Below are 27,487 nucleotides of genomic sequence, written 5' to 3'. Positions count from 1 at the left end.
TACGCCTTCTCAAAGAGCTCGCCAGTTTTGCAGGCTGTTCAACAACTGACTTGCTTCAGTCTTTAAATCTGCTGTCTTTTGTTTAAATTCAGCAAGCCTTGCATGTTTGCCAGCATTGGTATCCTGCACACTCTTCACCAACTTCTCCTGTTCAGATTTATGGGCATCATGTGCTTGTCGGCGTTGTTCCATTTCCAACTTAAGCCTGTGCAAAGTAGCAGTAACCTCTTCAAACTGGGCCTTCAACTCTGCTTCACGTGCCTCCATTTCAGTGCACTTCTTTTCTACGGCAGATAAGTCCTCAATTATGGCCTTGGAAACCTCATGGCCAGACTTAATCTTAAGTCCTACTTCAGCAACAACATGCTCATCTCGCTCGGATTCCTCCGTGAACTTAGTCTGGCCAACCTCCAACTTCTTGGAAAGATCAATAAGCCCGACCAACATGGCCTGCACCTTAGCTACCTCAGGTACTTGCGTGGGAAGCGTCTGAGAAACGCTCTCAAGCATGATGCGTCGCTTGGGATCACCGAGGGTAGAGTCGTTCAGTCCTTCGAGGGCTCGTTTTACCACGAAATCTGTAGCCTCCATAAACGTGTCCTTGACGAAACTGCAGTCCATCTCTGCGTCTTTTCCTGATACTACCATCACCTTAGGGTCTTGTGAGTGGCGAATTTCTTGTTCGCAACCTAAAAAAAAGACAGAAGAGTTATGAGAACTGATGATAATGATGGTCCATAAACACGACCAGTTAATTAGATATATAAATAAATAAACTACCAGGTAAAGTTGACAAGAAACCAAGAGCACTAGGGGTAGGGGGCACAATTTCAACCACACCCGGGCTGGAAGGTGGACGACTTGTGCCACACTCGCCAATGATATAATCCTCGACAGATAAATTGAAGAGGTCACCAAGGCCATGGTCCTTTTCTCCCGTGAGGACATGGCCAAAATCTTCTTCACTAACAAAGTTACTGAGTTCAACATCTAATGATGGACCATCCAATGTTATTGGTTCTAAAAAATTGGATTCTTGGCCGAAATCAAGTTTGCGCTTTGAGGGCAGCCTTTCTTCTTGTTCCAGGTGAGGCGCTGTAGATTGTCTGTGTCTTTTTCCGCTAGCGGATGGGGCAGTGTCTGATATATCATTATCCGCTGATAGCGGATGAGCAGAGGAGGACCCAGCTAGGGCATTCTGTTTCAGTACATTGCCCCGCCGTAGCTGCAAAAAAACTCAAGTTAGTACTTAATAGTACGTGAGACATAATGAAAAATGGACACACATGTGCCTGAGCTCACTTCTTTAGACTTCACCGGTTGAGCAGCAACAACATCATTTAAATAATTATAGAGGACCAGTCTCCATTGATCTGTAATAGGTGTCTCTGCTTTCTCAAGGGACTGAACATGTTGGTCACGGTGCTCAATAGGTACTCTCCTCACCACCATAAAATATTTGTCAGACAATGGTCGAGGCCTGATGTTGTGCTGTAGTGCACGCTTATTTTTTATCCTTACATCATAAGGGGTCTTCCCAGTCATGTTGCCATTGCAAAGATGGTCCAGAATGTCGGCGAAAGGCTTTAGAAATTTTTTCCACCAATTAGCCCATGCTACAGAGGTGTTCCCAACTCGATCATCATCAGGAAAATAGTGCAATTCTTCAGGGGCCAAGGATAATAGGTGTGACCAAAAAGCATAGGCGATTCCAATTTCATCTTGAGTATACAGGCTCGCTAGAGGAGAAAAGGGAACAACTTGGTCAAGACGAAATTGTCGTGCCACTCGATATGGTTCAGCTATACACACGTCGGTGGTGATAGTACCACGCCTCCATGGCAGCATGCCTCGACGAATGGAAATTAAGAAAGCCCTCTTGGGTTTGAACACACCTTCCATAGTGAGAGAATGGGGGTTCCAAGCAATATTCTTATAGTCATCGAGGAAAGCATGTGCCTCTTTAGGAGTAAAATGACGTGGCGTCTTAAACATGGTGTTCACCATATTAGGTTGTACCGCCAAAATTCTGGAGCTCGGAAAATTTGGTGTTCTTGCTCTGTTTCCATAGGGTTTCTTGAGGTACACGCCCATCCATCCAGCAAGGTAGTGGACTGGCCAAATCCTATGTATGAATGAAGGGCCAATCGGATGAGTAGAAATTCGCCGAAGTGAGTAATAAAGGGAGCAAAGAGCAGGTGGGCCCAAAGAGATGCGTCGTCCTAGGGAAATCCATGCCGCCATCACTAATACCCCAGGGCGAATATATGGCCCACCACCAACAACGACGTAGCGGCAAAGCCATATGGCAAGAAAAGCTGTAGTGTACACGCGCTGGTCTTCTAAGCTCTCGGTAGCAAAAGAGTTTACTCCACTATTGTGAAAGAAGTCGCACCATTCCTTGAAACCTACTTTGCCACCCACGGCAAGCTTGGTCCAAATTTTTAGGAGCCGAGGCAGGAAGTTGGGGTACAAAAGAGTCGAAGGATCCAACTCATCAGCTAGGGGAACATATTCTTCATAAGGTTCACCATCAAGGGGCAACCCCGCGATCTGATGCATATCAAGAAGTGTGACTGTACGCTTGCCAGACGAGAACAAAAACATGTTGGTGTTGGGATCCCATCTCTCCAATAAAGACCTTAAAAGAGAAGGGGAGACAGAGTAGTCGCCTAAAGAGCAATAAATGGCTCCATAGACATAATCCACACCTTCCTCACTCCCCTTCAGATGGGTATGATATTTCTTCAAGACATTAGTACCCCATTCAAGATATCCAAGAGGCATTGGAGCGTATTCAACCTCATGATTCTCCCAGCCTAAACCTTTGGATATCATATGTGTCCCAAGGGTTGAGGCTTCATCAAGTCTGGGCCCAGGTGCGGGAGGTTGATAACAACGAGCTGAGAAAGATGGCCCTGCCGTCCATCCACGTGGTCCAAGCTCAGGATGGCCGTGTGGTACGCCTAACTTCGTAATCACTGGATTGGCTAGCTCACTAGTATCAGGTTCAAATAGGTGTTTTTTGGCCAACTGTGATAAAGGCATTCTACATGACTCAGACGAAGATGGTGTCGTGACTTCCTCCATCTATATGCAAGGAAAATATGCATGTCGGTATACGTATGAAATTACAGGAAGTTAAAAATAGTACATGAAAGTGCAAGATTGAATATTATACCAAGGTGAAGAGATGACCCCGAGGTACGCAGTCTGCAACGAGAGATAGTATCTACAATAAAAAGCATTTCAATATTTGAATTTGATGCATAAAAAAAGGGAATATGAGAAACAACAACAGGTGCGCGTGATTGAAAATATTCCTCATCCCCCCAAAAATAAAAACAGTAACATCGCTGTCGAACAACGGGCCAAGCCCATATATAGGCTTTGCCGGAACACCGACGGTGATCGAGTCATCAAACTCATACATATATGGCAAATAAAAAAAATCACCGTCGAACGACGGACCAAGCCCATATATAGGCTTGTCGGAACGCCGACGGTGATCGAGTCATCAAACTCATATATAGAAAAAAAATCACAGTTGAACGACGGACCAAGCCCATCTATAGGCTTGCCGGAACGTCGAAAGTGATCAAGTCATTATATTCATATATATATATTTAAAAAAAATCACAGTCGAACGACGGACCAAGCCCATATATAGGCTTGCCGGAACGCCGACAGTGATCAAGTCATCAATTCATACATATAAAAAAAAATCACCGTCGAACGACGGACCAAGCCCATATAGAGGCTTCCCGGAACGCCGACAGTGAGCAACTTATTGACCCATGCATATACAATGATAAGAAAAAAACTCCTCATGGTTGAACGACAGACTAAGCCTGTATATCGGCTTCCAGAGCGGCAACAGTGAGCAATCTACTCATTCATACAAGAAAAATAATTAAAAAAATAATAATCACCGAGTCGAACGACGGACCAAGCCTGGATAGGGGCTTCCCGGAACGCCGACCATGGGATCACCATATTTGGATGATTAAATACAGAACAAACACATCCAGAGACCAGGGCTATATACACCATGACAAAAAAGGTTTTATGCATCTAGGGCATTATATCCCTGATACTTCTAATGACGAGAGAGATGCCACAACGAACATATGTAATCAGATAATTTGGAAAAGCAGACTACCCAAGGAAGATTCGATCCAGACCGTATCCTAGTGTCCCCGTCTCCCTACACCTACATGATGAGGAGATGGAATAGAGATTAAAAGCAACATCCAAGATGCTAAAGGATAGATCGTTTCTTCGTAATGACAAGACAAAAAAAAGAGGCATACCCAATTGGAGGAGTCAATACTTGCCAACACGGAGGTGCATCTTGTGAGGGATTGAAAGCAATCTGGGACTAAGGAAATAGCAGACTAATCAGTAAATGAATCAATTTAGCTACTAGCGAAGTCGTATATAATTTGCTAACCTGTCAAAGGAATTGTGGCCAGCCGGACGGAAGTGGACCTTCGTCTCCGCCGTCTTCTATCTAGTTTAAGAAAAGAAAAGAAGACTTGCTGTTCAAAAGAGAGTTGAGGGGACAGCGGACGCAGTTTGTTAGCCAGATGGAGTTTGTTAGCCGGATAAGCCAGACGTGGCCTGATTTTTAGCCTCCATATTTGCAACGTATGGTTAAAAAGCTGTACGTAGCTGGTACACGGTCGTCTAAAAAGTCATAAATCCATTATACTCACCAGAAGTGCTTTAAACAAAATATGTATAGTTTCGAGCTCTGGGCCCGAGTGAAAAAAAAATATCTCACTTCGAACCCAGACCTCGAGGGGCATCTGTTGACATGGATTTTGACCGAGATAAATAAATGTATAAAATATAAATTCAAAACAACAAAAATAAAACGTTCGATGATAAAAAGAATTAATCAATCAACAACTCAATCAACCCAGACATCGACGACCGGCAGCTCCAACTTTGTTGATGTACATTGCAAGAGAAAGTTATAAGCCTCGCAACGACCTAGTCCATCGCGATCTCCCGAGAGCACCGTCCGCTGAAACCGCCCTTATGGAATCATCGTTGTCGCGGGGGCCCCGCCACGCGCAGCTCCGACTTCTCTGTCGTAGCGAGAAACAAACATAGGCGCACCCATTGACGCACTGGGCCGTCGGGACCAGGAGGATTACCTGCGACCAACTCTGCATGTCCACCCTAGGGAAAACGCGAAGGGAAACTAGTCTTCAAGATGACTTCCATAAGGGAAAAGCAACCCGGGAACGACGACATCAGCCGACCCCGCTACAGCAGCGCAAAAGGCTTTCACCCAAAGACAAACCTCGAAGACGGACAAGGCCGGAGAGTACCATGACGACCCTGCGGGAAGGAGGAACAACACCCAGGGGCGCCGCGCCGTCGGCGTAAATATCACGACATATTAACAAAATACATAGACGATATAATTGGTGACTAAAGAAAATTTAGCATCAATTAAATCTTTAGTTGGTACGAGCATGCGTCATGTACCAATGCATGCATGCAGGCTTGGCAGCGTACATGCACGAACGTATGGGGTGTGGCCCTCACAGCCCATCATTAATTTGTTTGAGCTAATCAACACAATCCCATGCATATGCAAAGGCTGCTCCGATTAAACAATCAAGTAAGAAGCCTATACGTGCCTTGTAGCAGGCCCATCTTTAAATAGAGCTTGATCAAGGGAAGTCATTAAACTAATTGGGCCAGAGGGCCATGCGCGCTCCCGCCGAAGTCCCATCAATCAACTCAGGAGACCAAGTCTGCATCACTCCGTTTCCTACCCACGTTCAACCATCCATCCACGTTCCCGCTCCCACGTCCTGCACGACAGCGACGTGCAGGTTGATTCCTTGGCGCGCGCAGCAGCCTCCAAAGGCCATTGCTGCACACCCAGCCCTATAAATACCAGGATGCCTGACTGCTCTAGGGTCGGCCGCTGATTGTTTCTCCCACTGCTAAATTTACACACACACACCATATACAAAAAAAGAAGGAGGACGCAGACGACTTGCTTGCTAAGGTTTGAAGGTGAGATTCATGGCTCTCTCATAGCCCCTGATTTGGCCATTGCGGTACAAGTTAGGGAGATTTCTTCTTCCTCCTCTCCTAAAACTCCAGCCTTTGGTTCGGCCATCGCGGTACAAATCAAGGAGCTGTTTCACTTCATAAAATCCTTGTCTTTGGTTCGGCCATTGTGGTACAAACCAAGGTATATGTTTAATCTACTTCAAAATTTCGTCTTTGGTTCGGCCATCGCGGTACAAACCAAAGAATTGATGTTGTATCCACTCCAAACTCTTGCCTTCAGTTCGGACACACAAATCAAGAAGCAAGTTTCATCTCCCTAAAATTCTTGCCTTTGGTTTGGCCACTGCGGTACAAACCAAAGTGCATGTTTAATCTACATAAAAAAAAATTGTCCTTGGTTCGGCCATCGCGGTACGAGCCAAGGAGCATGCATGTTCCTTTTGCATGTTGCATATGTTTCATCCTAATGATCTCCTTCTTGATTCGGTCCCCTTAGCGATACAGGCCAGGACTATCATCTCGTTTCTTGGTTTGGTCCCTATCCGCGGATACGAATCAAGACAGTATCATAGGCACGAATATGCTAAATTCAATTCATTCTTGTTCGGTTACGCTACGGACCTTATGTGTCGCGTTAGTTGTAATACGAATAAGAATATATAAAATGGTGCTTCACTTGGTTACGCTACAAGAGGGCATTATCTTAATGCTACTCGGTGTTAGTAGTAATACGAGCAGGACAAAACTTATTGAAAATGTGTTCATGTTACACACCCAAAAAACCAAAATCATGCAAAATTGATTATAAAACATGTTGCATCGTAAAAAAACCAATCTTACTTGGTTTCACTACACGCGGGCATTATCATAATGCTACACGGTGTTAGTAGTAATACAAGTAAAAAAAAATTTATTAAACAAAGTATTTAGGTCACATATTTGGTCCAAAGTCAAATAAAACATGTCATGAAATGCTCCAACGCTATAAGAGCCTAAACTATTAGCATCATCAAAATTGCACGTCATAAACCAATTTTACTTGGTTACGCTACACGCGGGCACGATATTCGTGTTATGCGATGTTAGTAGTAATACAAGTAAGATAAAATCTAAATAAAACATTCATGCTACATATTTTGGCCAACGTCATATAAAAGATGTTACAAACATGCTCCAATGCTATAAGGGCCTAAACTATTAGCATCATCACAAATGAATATCACAAACTTACTTTACACACGAGCGCCAATGAAATGACGCTATGTGGAGTTAGTGCTAATATCATGTGAGGGACAAACATAAACAAAAATGATAGATGTCATACGACTCATGCAACACCATAATTGCTCCACAAACCTTTGCTTGGTTATGCTGCACGCGGGCATTATCTTAGTGCCACGCGGTGTTAGTAGTAATACAGGTAAAGCAGAACTTAATAAAAATAAGTTCACTCCATATCCACATATGCATACAAAATTCATGCAAAATACATGATAAAGCATATTTCATGTAGCCCACATAGGCTTTAAACAAATAAAAATATCATAAACAAACTCCATTCGGGTCAAGCTATACGTGTGTGTCATATCATTGCACCGCGTGGTTAGTATTGATACCGTGTGAAGTCAGAGTCAACAAAATATGGCACATATCATATGCACCATAAAAAGCATCAAACTTGTGTCAGAAAGCTTCAGCCCATTACGCTACACACGGGCACCATATCAGTGTCGCGCGGTGATAGTAGTAATGTGATGATGCGAAACTTATTAAAATTGGCATGTCACATATATACATGCCACCAAAACCAAAGATGTCATATAAAATTCCCAAAGGAAAATATATACATATCCTATATGCCAAACCTAGGATAAAACTATGCCTAGTCAAAATCAACCTGCATTCCGCATATAAATGAGGTTGAACACACAAAAATGGTTGCATGCTAGGAAATATATTCCCAAACATCACACATAAAATCATAGAGGAGTACTTGCATGGAACCAAACTTCAAGCTCACCAAGCAGGAGTTCGTCGTCGACCGCGAGGAGGATCTCTCTTGTAGAATGTTGTAATAGGAATGTGATGCAATCTTATGTAATAGATATGTTGGAATTCTTAATCAGGGGTTTTCTCTTCGGAGATGTAATTAACAGAATTTTTATGTAAATGTAAGAGTTCTGGAAATAATGTACCTGCGATGTTTGATTCTATTTTTATTTTATGCATTTAAATTTCATTCTGTATCAATGACGTGGACGCGTGTTTCACGCCCGCCATTTTCCCGTCATCAGATTCTGGCACGCCCAGTGGGACCTATTTTTCCCCTCATCTTCGAATTCTAACATAGGATTGCAACATATGAATTTCCATAGTACATAAAGCATAAAACATTATGTACACATACGCAAAAAAAAGAAGGAAGAAAACTAATATATGGTTTTGTTTATTTTGAAGGTATGGAGGGACAAGTCCAGCAGTTTGTCACACTCCGCTTTGGTGACCTTTGGTTGGATGTGCCAATTGGTCCACTTATGGACATAAAATATTTGCAAAATACATACGGCTCTGAATGTGACAAACCCATTGACTAAGCTTCTCTCATGAGCAAAACATGATCACACCTTAGTACTCTTTGGGTGTTAATCACATAGAGATGTGAACTAGATTATTGACTCTAGTAAACCCTTTGGATGTTGCTCACATGATGATGTGAACTATGGGTGTTAATCATATACGGATATGAATATTGGTGTTAAATCACATGGCGATGTGAACCAGATTATTGACTCTAGTGCAAGTGGGAGACTGAAGGAAATATGCCCTAGAGGCAATAATAAAGTTATTATTTATTTCCTTATTTCATGATAAATGTTTATTATTCATGCTAGAATTGTATTAACTGGAAACATAATACATGTGTGAATACATAGACAAACATAGTGTCACTAGTATGCCTCTACTTGACTAGCTCGTTTATCAGAGATGGTTATGTTTCCTAGCCATGGACAAAAGAGTTGTCATTTGATTAACGGGATCACATCATTAGGAGAATGATGTGATTGACATGACCCATTCCGTTAGCTTAGCACTTGATCGTTTAGTATGTTGCTATTGCTTTCTTCATGACTTATACATGTTCCTGTAACTATGAGATTATGCAACTCCCGTTTACCGGAGGAACACTTTGGGTACTACCAAACGTCACAACATAACTGGGTGATTATAAAGGAGTACTACAGGTGTCTCCGAAGGTACATGTTGAGTTGGCGTATTTCGAGATTAGGTTTTGTCACTCCGATTGTCGGAGAGGTATCTCTGGGCCCTCTCGGTAATGCACATCATTATAAGCCTTGCAAGCAATGTGACCAATGAGTTGGTTACGGGATGATGCATTACAGAACGAGTAAAGAGACTTGCCGGTGACGAGATTGAACTAGGTATTGGATACCGACGATCGAATCTCGGGCAAGTAACATACCAATGACAAAGGGAACAACGTATGTTGTTATGCGGTTTGACCGATTAAGATCTTCGTAGAATATGGAGGAGCCAATATGGGCATCCAGGTCCCGCTATTGGTTATTGACCGAGAATAGTTGTAGGTCATGTCTACATAGTTCTCGAACCCGTAGGGTCCGCACGCTTAAGGTTTTGATGACAGTTATATTATGAGTTTATGAGTTTTGATGTACCGAAGGAGTTCGGAGTCCCGGATGAGATCGCGGACATGACGAGGAGTCTCGAAATGGTCGAGACGTAAAGATCGATATATTGGACGACTATATTCAGAGTTCGGAAAGGTTTCGAGTGATTCGGATATTTTTCGGAGTACCGGAGAGTTACGGGAATTCACCGGGGAGAAGTATTGGGCCTTATTGGGCCCTGCGGGAAAGAGAGAGGGGCTGCCTAGGGCAGGCCGCGCGCCCCCCCATGGCCTAGTCCGAATTGGACTAGGGGGAGGGGCCGCACCCCCTCCTTCCTTCCCTTCTCTCTTCCCCTTCCTAGTCTCCAACTCCTACTACATGGAAGGACTCCTAGTTGGACTAGGAAAGGGGGAATCCTACTCCCGGTGGGAGTAGGACTCCCCATGGCGCGCCCCTTCCTAGGGACGGCCTCCTCGTCCCTCCCTCCTTTATATACGGGGGCAGGGGGGCACCCCATGACACACAAGTTGATCTACGGATCGTTCCTTAGCCGTGTGCGGTGCCCCCTTCCACCATATTCCACCTTGGTTATATCGTCACGGAGTTCAGGCGAAGCCCTGCGCCGGTAGAACATCAACATCGTCACCACGCCGTCGTGCTGACGGAACTCATCTCCGGAGCTCGGCTGGATCGGAGGCCGGAGATCGTCATCGAGCTGAACGTGTGCAGAACTCGGAGGTGCCGTACGTTCGGTACTTGGATCGGTCGGATCGTGAAGACGTACGACTACATCAACCGCGTTGTCATAACGCTTCCGCTTACGGTCTACGAGGGTACGTGGACGAACACTCTCCCCTACCGTTGCTATGCCATCACCATGATCTTGCGTGTGCGTAGGAAATTTTTTGAAATTACTACGTTCCCCAACAGTGGCATCCGAGCCTAGGTTTTATGGGTTGATGTTATATGCACGAGTAGAACACAAGTGAGTTGTGGATGATATAAGTCATACTGCCTACCAGCATGTCATACTTTGGTTCAGCGGTATTGTGAGATGAAGCGGCCTGGACCGACATTACGCGTACGCTTACGCGAGACTGGTTTCACCATTACGAGCACTTGTGCTTAAAGGTGGCTGGCGGGTGTCTGTCTCTCTCACTTTAGTTGAACCGAGTGTGGCTACGCCCGGTCCTTGTGAAGGTTAAAACGGAGTCTATTTGACAAACTATCGTTGTGGTTTTGATGCGTAGATGAGAACGGTTCTTGCTAAGCCCGTAGCAGCCACGTAAAATTTGCAACAACAAAGTAGAGGACGTCTAAGTTGTTTTTGCAGGGCATGTTGTGATGTGATATGGTCAAGACATGATGCTATATTTTATTGTATGAGATGATCATGTTTTGTAACCGAAGTTATCGGCAACTGGCAGGAGCCATATGGTTGTCGCTTTATTGTATGAAATGCAAACGCCCTATAATTGCTTTACTTTATCACTAAGCGGTAGTGATAGTCGTAGAAGCAATAGATGGCGTAACGACAACGATGCTACGATGGAGATCAAGGTGTCGCGCCGGTGACGATGGTGATCATGACGGTGCTTCAAAGATGGAGATCACAAGCACAAGATGATGATGGCCATATCATATCACTTATATTGATTGCATGTGATGTTTATCCTTTATGCATATTATCTTGCTATGATTGACGGTAGCATTTTAAGATGATCTCTCACTAAAATTATCAAGAAGTGTTCTCCCTGAGTATGCACCGTTGCCAAAGTTCGTCGTGCCGAGACACCACGTGATGATCGGGTGTGATAAGCTCTACGTGCATCTACAACGGGTGCAAGCCAGTTTTGCACACGCAGAATACTCAGGTTAAACTTGACGAGCCTAGCATATGCAGATATGGCCTCGGAACACGGAGACCGAAAGGTCGAGCATGAATCATATAGTAGATATGATCAACATAGTGATGTTCACCATTGAAAACTACTCCATCTCACGTGATGATCGGTTATGGTTTAGTTGATTTGGATCACGTGATCACTTAGATGACTAGAGAGATGTCTGTCTAAGTGGGAGTTCTTAAGTAATATGATTAATTGAACTTAAATTTATCATGAACTTAGTCCTGGTAGTATTTTGCAAATTATGTTGTAAGATCAATAGCTTGCGTTGTTGCTTTCATATGTTTGTTTTGATATGTTCCTAGAGAAAATTGTGTTGAAAAATGTTAGTAGCAATGATGCAGATTGGATCCGTGATCTGAGGTTTATCCTCATTGCTGCACAGAAGAATTATGTCCTTAATGCACCGCTAGGTGATAGACCTATTGCAGGAGCAGATGCAGACGTTATGAACGTTTAGCTAAGCTCAATATGATGACTACTTGATAGTTTAGTGCACCATGCTTAACGGCTTAGAATTGGGACTTCAAAGACGTTTTTGAACGTCATGGACCATATAAGATGTTCCAGGAGTTGTAGTTAATATTTCAAGCAAATACCCGAGTTGAGAGATATGAAGTCTCCAACAAGTTCTATAGCTAAAAGATGGAGGAGAATCACTCAACTAGTGAGCATGTGCTCAGATTGTCTGGGTACTTCAATCACTTGAATCAAGTGGGAGTTAATCTTCTAGATAAGATAGTGATTGACAGAATTCTCTAGTCACCATCACTAAGTTACTAGAACCTCGTGATGAACTATAATATGCAAGGGATGACGAAAGTTATTCCTGAGCACTTCGCGATGTTGAGATCGGCGAAGGTAGAAATCAAAAAAAGAGCATCAAGTGTTGATGGTTAACAAGATCACTAGTTTCAAGATAAAGGCAAAGGGAAAAGAAGGGGAACTTCAAGAAGAACGGCAATCAAGTTGCTGCTCAAGTGAAGAAACCCAAGTCTGGTCCTAAGCCTGAGACTAAGTGCTTCTACTACAAAGAGACTGGTCACTGGAAGAGGTACTACCCCAAGTGATTGGCGGATAAGAAGGATGGCAAAGTGAACATAAGTATATTTGATATACATGTTATTGATGTGTACTTTACTAGTGTTTATAGCAACCCCTCAGTATTTGATAATAGTTCAGTTGCTAAGATTAGTAACTCAAAATGGGAGTTGCAGAATAAACAGAGACTAGTTAAAGGGTGAAGTGACGATGTGTGTTGGAAATAGTTCCAAGTTTGATATGATCATCATCGCACACTCCCTATACTTTCGGGATTAGTGTTAAACCTAAATAAGTGTTATTTGGTGTTTACGTTGAGCATGAATATGATTTGATCATGTTTATTGCAATACGGTTATTCATGTAAGTTAGAGAATAATTGTTGTTCTGTTTACATGAATAAAACCTTCTATGGTTATACACCCAATGAAAATAGTTTGTTGGATCTCGATCGTAGTGATACACATAATCATAATATTGATGCCAAAAGATGCAAAGTTAATAATGATAGTGGAACTTATTTGTGGCACTGCCGTTTGGGTCATATCGGTATAAAGCGCATGAAGAAACTCCATAAAGATGGATTTTCAGAATCACTTGGTTATGAATCATTTGATGCTTGTGAACCGTGCCTTTTTGGCAAGATGACTAAAACTCCATTCTCCGGAACAATGGAACAAGCTACTGACTTATTGGAAATAATACATACCGATGTATGCAATCCAATGAGTGTTGATGCTCGTGGCAAGTATCGTTATTTTCTGACCTTCACAAGATGTTGAGCAGATATGGGTATATCTACTTGATGAAACATAAGTCTGAAATAGTTGAAAGGTTCAAAGAATTTCAGAGTGAAGTGGAAAAATCATCGTAACAAGAAAATAAAGTTTCTACGATCTGATCGCGGAGACGAATATTTGAGTTATGAGTTTGGTCTTCAATTAAAACAATGTGAAATAGTTTCACAGCTCACGCCACCTGGAACACCACAACGTTATGGTGTGTCCGAACGTCGTAACTGCACTTTATTGGATATGGTGCGATCTATGATGTCTCTTACTGATTTACCAATATTGTTTTGGGGTTATGCATTAGAGACAGCTACATTCATGTTAAAAGGGCACCATCTAAATCCGTTGAGACGACACCGTGGTTTAGCAGTAAACCTAAGTTGTCGTTTCTTAAAGTTTGGAGTTGCGATGCTTATATGAAAAAGTTTTTCAACCTGATAAGCTCGAACCCAAATCGGAGAAGTGCGTCTTCATAGAATACCCAAAGGAAATCGTTGGGTAATCCTTCTATCATAGATCCGAAGGCAAACCATTCGTTGCTAAAAATGGATCCTTTCTAGAGAAGGAGCTTCTCTCGAAAGAAGTGAGTGGGAGGAAGTAGAGCTTGATAAGGTAATGTGTACCTTCTCCCGAATTGGAAAGTAGTTCATCACAGAAATCAGTTCCAGTGATTCCTACACCAATTAGTGAGGAAGCTAATGATGATGATCATGAAACTTCAAATCAAGTTACTACAGAACCTCGTAGGTTTTTCAGAGTACGGTCCGCACCAGAGTGGTACGGTAATCCTGTTCTGAAAGTCATGTTACTAGACCATGATAAACCTACGAACTATGAGGAAGCGATGATGAGCCCAGATTCCGCAAAATGGTTTGAGGCCATGAAATCTGAGATGGGATCCATATATGAGAACAAAGTGTGGACTTTGGTGGACTTGCCCGATGATCGGCAAGCCATAGAAAATAAATGGATCTTCAAGAGGAAGACGGACGCTGATAGTAGTGTTACTATCTACAAAGCTAGACTTGTCGAAAAAGGTTTTTGACAAAGTTCAAGGTGTTGAATACAATGAGACTTTCTCACTCGTATCGATGCTTAAAAGTCTGTCCGAATCATGTTAGCAATTGCCACATTTTATGAAATTTGGCAAATGGATGTCAAAACTACATTCCTTAAATGGTTTTCTTAAAGAAGAGTTGTATATGATGCAACCAGAAGGTTTTGTCAATCCTAAAGGTGTTAACAAAATGTGCAAGCTCCAGCGATCCATCTATGGACTGGTGCAAGCATCTCAGAGTTGGAATATACGCTTTGATAAGTTGATCAAAGCATATAGTTTTGTACAGACTTACAGTGAAGCCTGTATTTACAAGAAATTGAGTGGGAGCACTACATCATTTCTGATAAGTATATGTGAATGACATATTGTTGATCGGAAGTAATGTAGAATTATTCTGCAAAGCATAAAGGAGTATTTGAAAGGAGTTTTTTGAAGAAAGACCTCAGTAAAGCTACTTACATATTGAGTATCAAGATCTATTGAGATATATCAAGACGCTTGATAAGATTTTCAATGAATACATACCTTGACAAGATTTTGAAATAGTTCAAAATGGAACAGTCAAAGAAGGAGTTCTTGCCTGTGTTGCAAGGTGTGAAATTGAGTAAGACTCAAGACCCAGCCATGGCAGAAAATAGAAAGAGAATGAAAAATCATTCCCTATGCCTCAGTCATAGGTTCTATAAAGTATGCTATGTTGTAAACCAGACATATTGTATACCTTGCTCTGAGTTTGGCAAAGGAATACAATTTTGATCTAGGAGTAGATCACTGGACATTGGTCAAGAATATCCTTAGTAAGGACTAAGGAGATGTTTCTCGATTATGGAGGTGATAAAAGAGTTTGTTGTAAAAGTTACATCAGTGCAAACTTTTACACTGATCCAGATGACTCTAAGTCTCAACCTGGATACATATTGAAAGTGGGAGCAATTAGCTAGAGTAGCTCCGTGCAGAGCATTGTGGACATAAAATATTTGCAAAATACATACGGCTCTGAATGTGACAAACCCATTGACTAAGCTTCTCTCACGAGCAAAACATGATCACACCTTAGTACTCTTTGGGTGTTAATCACATAGAGATGTGAACTAGATTATTGACTCTAGTAAACCCTTTGGATGTTGCTCACATGATGATGTGAACTATGGGTGTTAATCATATACGGATATGAATATTGGTGTTAAATCACATGGCGATGTGAACCAGATTATTGACTCTAGTGCAAGTGGGAGACTGAAGGAAATATGCCCTAGAGACAATAATAAAGTTATTATTTATTTCCTTATTTCATGATAAATGTTTATTATTCATGCTAGAATTGTATTAACCGGAAACATAATACATGTGTGAATACATAGACAAACATAGTGTCACTAGTATGCCTCTACTTGACTAGCTCGTTTATCAGAGATGGTTATGTTTCCTAGCCATGGACAAAAGAGTTGTCATTTGATTAACGGGATCACATCATTAGGAGAATGATGTGATTGACATGACCCATTCCGTTAGCTTAGCACTTGATCGTTTAGTATGTTGCTATTGCTTTCTTCATGACTTATACATGTTCCTGTAACTATGAGATTATGCAACTCCCGTTTACCGGAGGAACACTTTGGGTACTACCAAACGTCACAACGTAACTGGGTGATTATAAAGGAGTACTACAGGTGTCTCCGAAGGTACATGTTGAGTTGGCGTATTTCGAGATTAGGTTTTGTCACTTCGATTGTCGGAGAGGTATCTCTGGGCCCTCTCGGTAATGCACATCATTATAAGCCTTGCAAGCAATGTGACCAATGAGTTGGTTACGGGATGATGCATTACAGAACGAGTAAAGAGACTTGCCGGTGACGAGATTGAACTAGGTATTGGATACCGACGATCGAATCTCGGGCAAGTAACATACCAATGACAAAGGGAACAACGTATGTTGTTATGCGGTTTGACCGATTAAGATCTTCGTAGAATATGGAGGAGCCAATATGGGCATCCAGGTCCCGCTATTGGTTATTGACCGAGAATAGTTGTAGGTCATGTCTACATAGTTCTCGAACCCGTAGGGTCCGCACGCTTAAGGTTTCGATGACAGTTATATTATGAGTTTATGAGTTTTGATGTACCGAAGGAGTTCGGAGTCCCGGATGAGATCGCGGACATGACGAGGAGTGTCGAAATGGTCGAGACGTAAAGATCGATATATCGGACGACTATATTCGGAGTTCGGAAAGGTTTCGAGTGATTCGGGTATTTTTCGGAGTACCGGAGAGTTACGGGAATTCACCGGGGAGAAGTATTGGGCCTTATTGGGCCCTGCGGGAAAGAGAGAGGGGCTGCCTAGGGCAGGCCGCGCGCCCCCCATGGCCTAGTCCGAATTGGACTAGGGGGAGGGGCCGCACCCCCTCCTTCCTTCCCTTCTCTCTTCCCCTTCCTAGTCTCCAACTCCTACTACATGGAAGGACTCCTAGTTGGACTAGGAAAGGGGGAATCCTACTCCCGGTGGGAGTAGGACTCCCCATGGCGCGCCCCTTCCTAGGGCCGGCCTCCTCCTCCCTCCCTCCTTTATATACGGGGGCAGGGGGGCACCCCATGACACACAAGTTGATCTACGGATCGTTCCTTAGCCGTGTGCGGTGCCCCCTTCCACCATATTCCACCTCGGTTATATCGTCACGGAGTTCAGGCGAAGCCCTGCGCCGGTAGAACATCAACATCGTCACCACGCCGTCGTGCTGACGGAACTCATCTCCGGAGCTCGGCTGGATCGGAGGCCGGAGATCGTCATCGAGCTGAACGTGTGCAGAACTCGGAGGTGCCATACGTTCGGTACTTGGATCGGTCGGATCGTGAAGACATACGACTACATCAATCGCGTTGTCATAACGCTTGCGCTTACGGTCTACGAGGGTACGTGGACGAACACTCTCCCCTCCCGTTGCTATGCCATCACCATGATCTTGCGTGTGCGTAGGAATTTTTTTGAAATTACTACGTTCCCCAACATGCATGTGGCTTAGTGCGGAGCCTCTCAACGTCTAGATCAGACGGCTATTAGGGACTGATTTAGTTCATCTAACGGCTACATTAATTTTGATGATGTGGCTCAAGGAGAGGATAGAGAATTCCTAGTAGTGGGGGCTAGCTATTACTAGTAGATAAGTATTTGTAGAGATTCCACTAGGTGAACTACATACGGAACAAAATGAATGAATCTACACTTAAAATGCATCTATATACATCCGCATGTGGTTCATGGTGAAATCTCTACAAAGACTTATATTTAGGAATGGAGGAAGTACTAGTATAGTACGTACTGTAATTTATCAGCGAGATAAATTTGTACAATGCTATGAAGCTTCCAGCTTCTGTACATGTATCTTGCATCCAAGGTTGCCCATTGCAACATTTCATCAAATACAAAGGAGACTAACATGCATGCTATTGCATCTGAATGATTGACAGATCATAGCATATATGTACTCCCTCCGTTCCAAAATAAGTGTCTCAACTTTGTGCAAACTTTAGTACAAAGTTGTACTACTACTAAAGTTGACACTTATTTTGGAACAGAGTCAACTAAAGAAAAAAAACGATCCATGCAGTCCCTAGCCCTTGAACCGTGAACCCTAACCAGGCTTCAATTTGCTGGTAACGTTCAAGCTTCCTAGTAAATGAAGTATGCAACCTTTTGACCATCAGATCATTTTATGCAGTTTCACCAAAATCGAGATGAGCATCCCTGTGGCAAAGAAATTGAAGAAGCGTGATTAGAATAAGATTGCCGGGACTAGGTGATGAGACATAAACTCATCACAAATATAGTACGTAGAAGCTAGTAGAGGTATGTGCGGGGCAAAGAAGTAGAAAAATATCCACAGGAAGTGATGTGGGCAGCTGGAGCAGTGGTGCAAGCCGGCTGTAAAGGGAGTTGTACCTGAGGGACGTAGCTCAACCTTGAGGAGGGTGGCGGGAGGCGGCAACTGCCCACATCGCGGCAGTGAGAAAGGGACGAAGGCAACCTCACCAGCTTTGTGAGAGAGAACAGCGGGGACCCCTGACCGGGACGTGCCGACAGTGGGTTTTCGCCGTCGGTGATGGCGACCGCATCTACACTAAGCATCCACCCCTTCCCCCAGCGGACGTGATCCGCGGGGATGTTAGAGATGTGGCCACGGTCGTTTTGTGAGAAAGAGTGTGAAGAGAGCAACCCCAGCAAGCAACCGTGTAGGCTGGCCCGTCCTGACTATGTATATAGTGGAGTGGTTTCCTTTTCTCTCCATATAAACCTATCATATTGCGTACGTGCCACTTAAGAAAAAAAACTTTATTTATAAATGACGCGGCACCTACTACTCATTCTCCTATAACCTTGCGCTTGGCATCTCCAAAATATTAACCTTCGATTGGCTCTTCGCCTCTTTGGGAAGTCGAGAAATAATGGTAGTGGCTATATGAGACCGAATGAATTGCTGCACGTTCACCACGTGGGCGAGGGTCGAGGGGCAAGGGAGAGTGCTACATACGGAGCAAAATGAGTGAATCTACACTCTAAAATACGTCTATGTACATCAGTGTTTGGAGTATGTACTAGTAGTTCATATAGAAATCTACTAAAGGACATATATATTCCAAACAATATGATATAATCTCTATAACCAAGGTAGTAGGGACGAGGAGTAAACGGAGGGAGTAGTAAATTTGTCTCCTCGTCCTGCGAGCCACCGCGCGCATGGGCGAGGGAGCAGGCGTAAGGCGGAGCAAGCTTCACCTCATCCTGCGAGCCACCGTGCCCGTGGGCAGGGGAGACGGCGTACTAAGCAAGCTTCTCCTCATTCTGCGAGTTGACGGGACACATCAAAAGTACTCCAGTGTATAGAGCCTTGCCTCTAAGGTAGGCCCCACATGGTTTGCCTCTTTTTTTAATTTAACATAACGCGTCAAGTCGCAATTTGTTTGTTCACCTATGGTAGACGATCCTCCCTTCACCAAGTGGACAACCAGTACACGTGCCAAATTACCACATGGGCTGCCTTTTTCGAACAGAAATGAGCTCTACCGTGTACCCACGTGGGTGTGGTTGGGAAAGAGACGGGAGTACGTGCGTCGTGCATGCACCTCTTCTCTTCATGCACGTCCCCCACCTACGTGGGTGTGGGTGAGAGATACAAACCGTGTTCGTGAGTGTTTTTTGTTTTGGGGTGGGGGTGGGGGTGGGGTGGGGGTTGATTTTTGTGAACTATTTGTGGGAATATGTGTCGATGACATCTCAAACAAAATTTTGCATGCAATGTGTGTGAAATGGAGGCCTATCCATATCATATATAGAGGGTCGGGCAATCCACGAGAAGAGAGGGAGGGGTCATAGCTATCGATAGAGTTGATGAGAGGATCAAGTGGGTGGGTGCGAGATCGATGAAGAGAGCCATCGAAATTGTGTGTGTGTGCAAGTCAAAGATATAGGGCGACTGGCCTACCGGAACGTTAGAGAGCACATGTCAAGTTTGTGTGTGGCAAGGAGACACGACTAGAGCGCTCGATGTATCGGTGTGTGGGGGGAAGGGGGTGGGGGTGGGGTAGGCAGAGGCCTAACTATAGAGGTAGAACGACTCGTATATGTGTTGAGAAGGAGAGACCCAGCTATGTCTTGAGGGAGATCGGTCGACATCCATACATAACTGAAGGACGGGAAATATGATGGGACACACAGAGAGAGAGAGGAGAGAGGGAGGGAGGGAGAGGGGTAGAGTGCTGGATGGGTGATGGAGTTGCTTCTCGAAGATGGCGGGAGAGGCCTACTAGACAAACTGAGGGTGGAACTGCAATGTTATCAATAAGAGTGGGGATGTGTTTCTGTGTGTGCCTGTGCGTGATAGATCTGTCGGGACGCATCCATGGATGATGAAGGGGAACCATGTGTTTGGTAAGCAAACCTAACTAGATCGGTAGATCAATTGTTGGTTGTCGGAGGAAGGGAGAGACACAACTAATGAGGTAGATCGATCGACGCGTGGGTAAAAACGAGTTATAAGGACCTAGCTGGCTATATGTATAGCGAGAGAACGGTCGGTGTACGTCCATTTGTTAGAGGCAAATAAGGCCCAGCGAGACGGATAGACAGAGAGAATGGAGCTAGGAGGTGGTGCAAGAGGCCCAACTACTTGCTAGATAGGGGGAGGAGTATGCGATTGTGAGATCGATGAAAAGAGGGGCGAGAGTTTACATGTGTGTGTGACCGTACACGAGGCAAGGACACATAGAGGAGGAGATTGAAGGCATGTGTATGTTGTAGGAAGGCATCGCTGGAGAGGTTTATCAATCTGTGTGTGTTGCAAAGGAGTTGTGGAGACTCTGGGAGAACGACCTAAAGAAAAAAATCATGTGCCCGGTGGATAGAATGCGAGGGAGGGGGAGGGCGAGGAGGGCGTGTGCCTGCACGAGAGAAAGTTAGTGGTACCTACAAAGGTTAGAGGATTGTGTGGGTGTAAGAGACTAACAACGATCATAATTTGATATGAAAGCGGATTCATATATTTGAATAGGAGATCATTGTTGGAGATATGCCGTAGAGGCAATCATGTATGATGATATTTCCTATGTGTTTATGAATAAAGATAGTCCTTGGACATTATCAACGATGTGTATATGCAGGTATGTGACTTGTTTGTGGGACTATACATTGTATGATGACTGTCCTAAAAGGTCCCTAGTCGAAAGGGTTGGGTGGACGTGCAGCTGACTAGACTAGCATATGACATGGTCGATGGCTTGGTCTCACTAGCCATGGATCATTGATGCTAACCGGACAATATGGACTTGGAAAGGTCTGGTCGGATTCGACGTAGTCGGATCAGAGTCGAGATAAGGTCCGAGTCGGACAGACACTATGAGACGCAGCGATATGTCATTTGTGAGTCTCTAGTACAACATATGTTCTTTGTCCTAAGACCTGAGCTGACGCATGTACTCAGGATGGTGATAGACCTGCTTTGGGCCGACCAAACGCTACTCCGTAACTGGGTAGTTACAAAGGTAGGTTTCAGACTTGTCCAGACCCATGCTGCGAGACATGGTCGAGCAACATGGTATTTGCCCCTCCGATCAGGAGAGATATACTCTGGGCCCCTCGTGTGATCCGACCAGGATAAGCATGGCCATGCGACAAGGATTATGAGATAATCCGGATAGTGGTCGACATCACCGGAACGAGAAAGAGGTCAGGCTACCACAAGGATGACAGACTCGCCTTGAGCCCGACAACATATATCGTGAGGCAAAGGGAACATAAGTATGATGTACAGGTTCGCCTAACCAGCTTCATGGTCTGCTTGGTGTTTCGGCATGCCTTGCTAGAGGCCTCTACCAACCATGCAGTTCGGAGGTGATCCGAACTGCGACCAAGCCGAATTGAACCTAAGGGTCGCGCGCTTAAGGGAAGGAACCTACAAGGACGGATCCGAAGACACTGGTCGAGAGTGACCCGAGCTGTATTTGGATTGTGGCCGAGTAGACTTGTGGGCTTTAGGGTCCATGCGAGGCCCAAGTGTTGAGCCCGCGATGGACACCTATATAAAGTGGAGGTGCAGCACACTCATGTTGTTGATCACTTCGGCGCTGCGACTAGGGTTTGCATGTGTTGCGAATAGCCTCCTCCACTCGCCGCCGACTATGTGATCGGACCTAGCAATCCGCCACACGGTGTTCCTCTTGCACGCGCGAATACCGTTAGAGGCGGCACACTTGTGCCGCTCCGACGAACTTGTACGAGGGATCGGACGATCGGCTGTTCGAGGTAGATTGGACGAAGAGGAGACGATCCACGCGGACGCGCTGCCCCAACTCTTTTTCCGCTGCACGGCACTCCGCGTCTAGTGGTAATGAACTGTGATCCATCTCCCGTAGCATGTTCTTGGTTGTTTTGCGCATAGGAAATTTTAATTTGCAGTCGACGCACACTACCGTAGATCCCAACAGTGGTATCAGAGCCTCTGCCATAGGATTTGGTTTCTGATCATATGCATATTAGATATGTGGAGGCAGCAGATGAGATCTGTTGACCTTGATGAAATCGGCTATGTGCACGGTTGATGTGATCAACTGCACATGGGGATCGTTGATGCTATGTTTTCTAATGATAGGAGTCGATGAGGTCGTGACACAACCTACCCCTACCGGTCGGTATCCGCCATTGGGGTTAAAAGTGAAACATAAACCCGAATCGGACTTGCGATGATCGATAAGATCGGTCAGATCAGAAAATTCGGCGTGATTGGAGTTCAGATGTGATCGGAGTTCAGCGGGACCGCCGTGTGCGTAGCGCCGTGTATTTCGTACCCGACACACAAACCGGTAGAATACGATTCTATGCATAACTTTGTTTTGCAGGTTTGATGTGAATAGTATGGCTCATGTGTATGTGATGCATGTGTGTAATTTACACATGGCCTGCATGTCATGTTTGTCAGCCGGCAGGAGCCAAAGTGCTGTCATTATATTGTATAACGACTCGCGTGTCGACTTGTGACTCTATGTAAATTCATTACTAGTTGTAGTAGTTGGATAATAGAGATCAGGTTGGTGGCTTGGCGTCCCGGCATAGAAAACAAGATGGAGTTCCTAGATGGTCATCGGAGTCGGAGCCAACCTGGAAGAACGTCCATGAAGGAGCCATAATATTTCACAATATGTGTTTATTTGTGATTGTTATGCTTCTTTGTTTCTATGCATGTTAGAATGGTAGAAAGATCCCTCATGAATATCAAGTAAATTGCCATTCCCGATGTTGCTGGGTGTCCTTGAACTGAAGGGTTCGTGTCGTACACGGACATGCACTGCATCAGGTTAACTTGACAAGGCTATCAAAATGGTTTTGGGCCTTGTGGAAAAGAAGCTTGGGAGCCGGGGTATGAGATAACTTCCTGACCGACAGGGTCGTATAGAGATACGATTAGTAAGGAGTTGCTTACCGAATAGGTATGTTGGCTAACGGTGATGCTAAAGCTCACTAGTCGCATGCGCTAGACGGATCCTGAATCATTGAGAGTTGCGGAGGGATGCTGACTTCAGTGGGAGTATTTCTATTTAGGCTAGCATTACTCTACATAAACACATTGCTTAGTGATTGCATATTTTATGTTGTAGATCAATGGCACCACCTGCTCAACCCAACTTTGCATTGAAATCAATTCTGGAAAAGGATAAACTGAATGGAACAAACTTTACCACCTGGTATAGAAATCTGAGAATTGTTCACAAGCATGATAAAAAGGAACATGTTCTAGAGGATCCACTTCCAGAGGAACCTGCCGATAATGCTAATGCCACAACTAAGAATGCCTACCAGAAACTCATTGATGAATCAACGGAGATCAGCTGTCTGATGCTGGCTTGTATGGAGCCCGATTTGCAGCAACATTTTGAAAATGTTGAGGCTTATGATATGATCGAGAGTCTCAAGAGCATGTTTCAGACACAGGCTAGGACCGAAAGGTTCAATGTCTGGCGATCCTTGATGGATTGCAAGCTGAAGGAAGGTGATCCACTAAGCCCACATGTGATCAAGATGATCTGATATGTGCAAGCTTTGGATCATTTGGGCTTCCCGCTCTTGGATGAGCTGGCTACTGACGATGTTCTGGGTTCTCTTCCGCCCAGCTATAGGACGTTCATCTCGAACTATCATATGCATGGCATGGATAAGAAGCTCACTGAATTGCATGGGATGCTCAAAGTGGCAGAGCAGGATATTAAGAAAGGCACGCATCAAGTGTTGATGGTGCAGAAATCGGCTAAGTTCAAGAAGAGTTGGTCCAAGAAAAAGGCTAAGGCGAAGGGCACGGAGACGGTAACATCTGCTGCTACGCCGAAGTCTGGACCGGACTCGAAGACCATTTGCTATCACTGCAAGGAGACCGGTCACTGGAAGAGGAACTGTAGCATGGCTTGCAGAGCATGGCAAGAAGGCGGGAAATGCTTCTTCAGGCAAAGGTACACTTGTTGCATATGTTATAGACATTTACCTTGCTGACATAGCTAGTGGCTCTTGGGTATTTGATACCCAATCGGTTGTTCATATTTACAACTCGATGCAGGGGCTGGTAAGAACTAGGCGTGTGGCACAAGGGGAGATTGACATCAGGGTCGGCAACAAAGCAAGAGTTGCTGCGTTGGAGGTTGGCATGATGCAGCTCCAGCTTCCTTCCAGATTAATTATGGAATTGAATAATTGTTATTACATTTCTTCACTTAGTCGGAACATTATTTCTGCCTCATGTTTGATGAGTCAAGGTTATGAATTCAATTTAAAGGACAATGGTTGTTTGATATTTTAGAATGGTATGTTCCACGGCTATGCACCCATTATTGATGGGCTATTTATATTGAATCTAGAACATGAACCGGTCTATAACATGAATGTCAAGAGGCATAAGCCTAATGAGATAAATCCGACATACTTCTTGCATTGCCGGTTGGACACATTAGTCTGAAACGCATGAAGAAGCTCCATGATGATGGGCTCCTAACTTCGTCCGACTTTGAGTCATTCGAGACATGCGAATCATGCTTGCTCAGCAAGATGACTAAGTCTCCTTTCGCAAAGAGTTGCGAGAGGGCGTTTGAGCTATTGGAACTTATACACAGTGATGTGTGTGGTCCAATGAGCACAACTGCCAGAGGTGGCTATCAGTACTTCATGACTTTTACCGACGACTTGAGTAGATATGGATATATCTATTGGATGAGGCACAAGTCGGAGACTTTTGAAAAGTTCAAAGAGTTTCAGAACGAGGTAGAGAATCAGCCCGGGAAGACTATAAAGCTTCTACGATCTGTTCGTGGAGGTGAGTACATGAGCCAGGAGTTTGATGATCATCTGAAAAGTCGAGGTATAGTACCTCAGCTCACACCTCCGGGTACGCCACAGAGAAACGACGTGTCGGAACAGAGGAATAGGACCTTGTTTGACATGGTCCAATTTATGATGAGCAAATCGGATTTACCCTTGTCATTTTGGGGATACGCTCTAGAAACTGCAGCTTTCACACTTAATAGGGTACCATCAAAATCCGTAGACAAGACACCACATGAGATGTGGACCGGGAAGAGTCCTAGTTTGTCTTTTCTAAAGATTTGGGGTTGTGAAGCATTTGTCAAGCGACTTATGTCAGATAAGCTTACACCCAAGTCAGATAAATGCATATTTGTGGGATATCCGAGGGAAACCTTGGGATGTAGCTTCTACAACCGGGAAGAGAACAAAGTGTTTGTTTCTCGGAACGGGGTTTTCCTTGAGAAAGAGTTTCTCAGTCGGGAGGCCAGTGGGAGGATTGTCCGACTCGAAGAAATTCAAGGACCACTCAGGGACGGCTCGGCTACTGATGAGATCATACCGGAGTCAGTCAGGGAACCCGTAGTGGAAGCGGCACCGGAACCACGGAGGTCGGAAAGATTGCGCAGAGTGCGTGATGTATTGTTGCTAGAAAGCGACGAACCGGCCACATATGCGGAAGCGATGGTGAGCCTAGATTCCAAGGCATGGCTGGAGGCCATGAGATCCGAGTTAAAGTCCATGGATGAGAATCAAGTCTGGGACTTGGTTGATCCGCCACCTAGCGTAACGACCATTGGTTGCAAATGGGACTTTAAGAAGAAAAAAAATGTGGATGGAAATGTTCAGATCCACAAAGCTCGGCTTGTCGCTAAGGGTTATGGACAAGTTCAAGGAATTGACTACGACGAGACTTACTCGCCGGTAGCGATGCTAAAGTCGGTGAGGATCGTACTAGCTATAGTTGCATATTTCGATTATGAGATATGGCAGATGGATGTCAAAACGGCTTTCCTTCACGGAAATTTAACCGAGGACGTGTATATGATACATCCCGAGGGTTTTGTCGATCCGACTAGCACTAGTAAGGTATGCAAGCTTAAGAGATCCATTTATGGGTTGAGGCAAGCATCTCGGAGCTAGAATATTCGTTTTGATGAGGTCGTCACTGGTCTTGGTTTCATCAAAAGTGAAGAGGACTCTCGTTTATACAAGAAGTTAAGTGGGAGCTCGATAGTGTTTTTGATCTTGTATGTGGATGACATATTGTTGATTGGGAACAATATTTCGATGCTAAACTTGGTCAAGGGATCATTGAATGGCAAGTTTTCGATGAAAGACCTTGGTGAGGCAGTGTATATTTTAGGCATTAAGATCTATAGAGATAGATCGAGGAGGGTGCTCAGCTTAAGCCGGAGCACGTACATAAGTGTTGAAGTGGTTCAACATGAGTGAGGCGAAGAAAGGGTTCTTGCCACTCTCACATGGCATAAGGCTAAGCGAGACTCAGAGTCCTTCGACATCTGATATGCGAAGCAGGATGAGTAGGATTCCGTATGCCTCTGCAATCGGATCCATCATGTATGCCATGATATGTACAAGGCCTGATGTTGCTTTTGCAATAAGCCTAACAAGTAGATACCAGGCCAACCCAGGTGAGAGTCACTGGGGAACGGTAAAGACTATTTTGAAGTACCTAAAAAGGACTAAAGAGATGTTTCTAGTTTATGGAGGTGAGGAAGAGCTCGTCGTAAGGGGTTACATTGATGCTAGTTTCCAAACCGACAGAGATGATTGTTGATCACAGTCCGGATTCGTGTATGTCTTGAATGGAGGAGCAGTGCACTGGATGAGTTCCAAGTAGTATACGGTGGCTGATTCTACCATAGAAGCCGAATACATTGCAGCTTGTGAAGCTGCAAAGGAAGGTGTTTGGATCTGGCATTTTCTGGATGATCTTGGTATTTTCCCAACCTCGGTGAAACCGCTGGACCTTTATTGTGATAATTCTGGTGCCATCGCACAAGCCAAGGAGCTGAGGAATCACCACAAGGTCAGACACATAGATCGGAAATATCACCTGATATGAAAGATCGTAAAGGATGGTGATGTAGAGTTATGCAAGATTCACACGGATGCAAATGTTGCAGATCCGTTGACTAGGCTGCTTCCAC

General features: G+C 44.3%; 1 long non-coding RNA gene across 1 annotated transcript; it reads right to left on the bottom strand.

Moving 5' to 3' along the window:
- Positions 1–484: 484 nt before the first annotated feature.
- Positions 485–4,208, bottom strand: LOC123185332 (uncharacterized). The gene is made up of 3 exons (XR_006493344.1): positions 4,163–4,208; positions 3,182–3,232; positions 485–689 (listed from the first exon to the last, which is right to left on the bottom strand). It is a non-coding gene; the product is annotated as an uncharacterized lncRNA (long non-coding RNA).
- Positions 4,209–27,487: the final 23,279 nt, after the last annotated feature.

This window comes from Triticum aestivum, chromosome 2A (genome assembly GCF_018294505.1).
Source record: "Triticum aestivum cultivar Chinese Spring chromosome 2A, IWGSC CS RefSeq v2.1, whole genome shotgun sequence".
Lineage (NCBI taxonomy): Eukaryota > Viridiplantae > Streptophyta > Magnoliopsida > Poales > Poaceae > Triticum > Triticum aestivum.
This window is presented reverse-complemented; position numbering and strand designations above follow the sequence as displayed.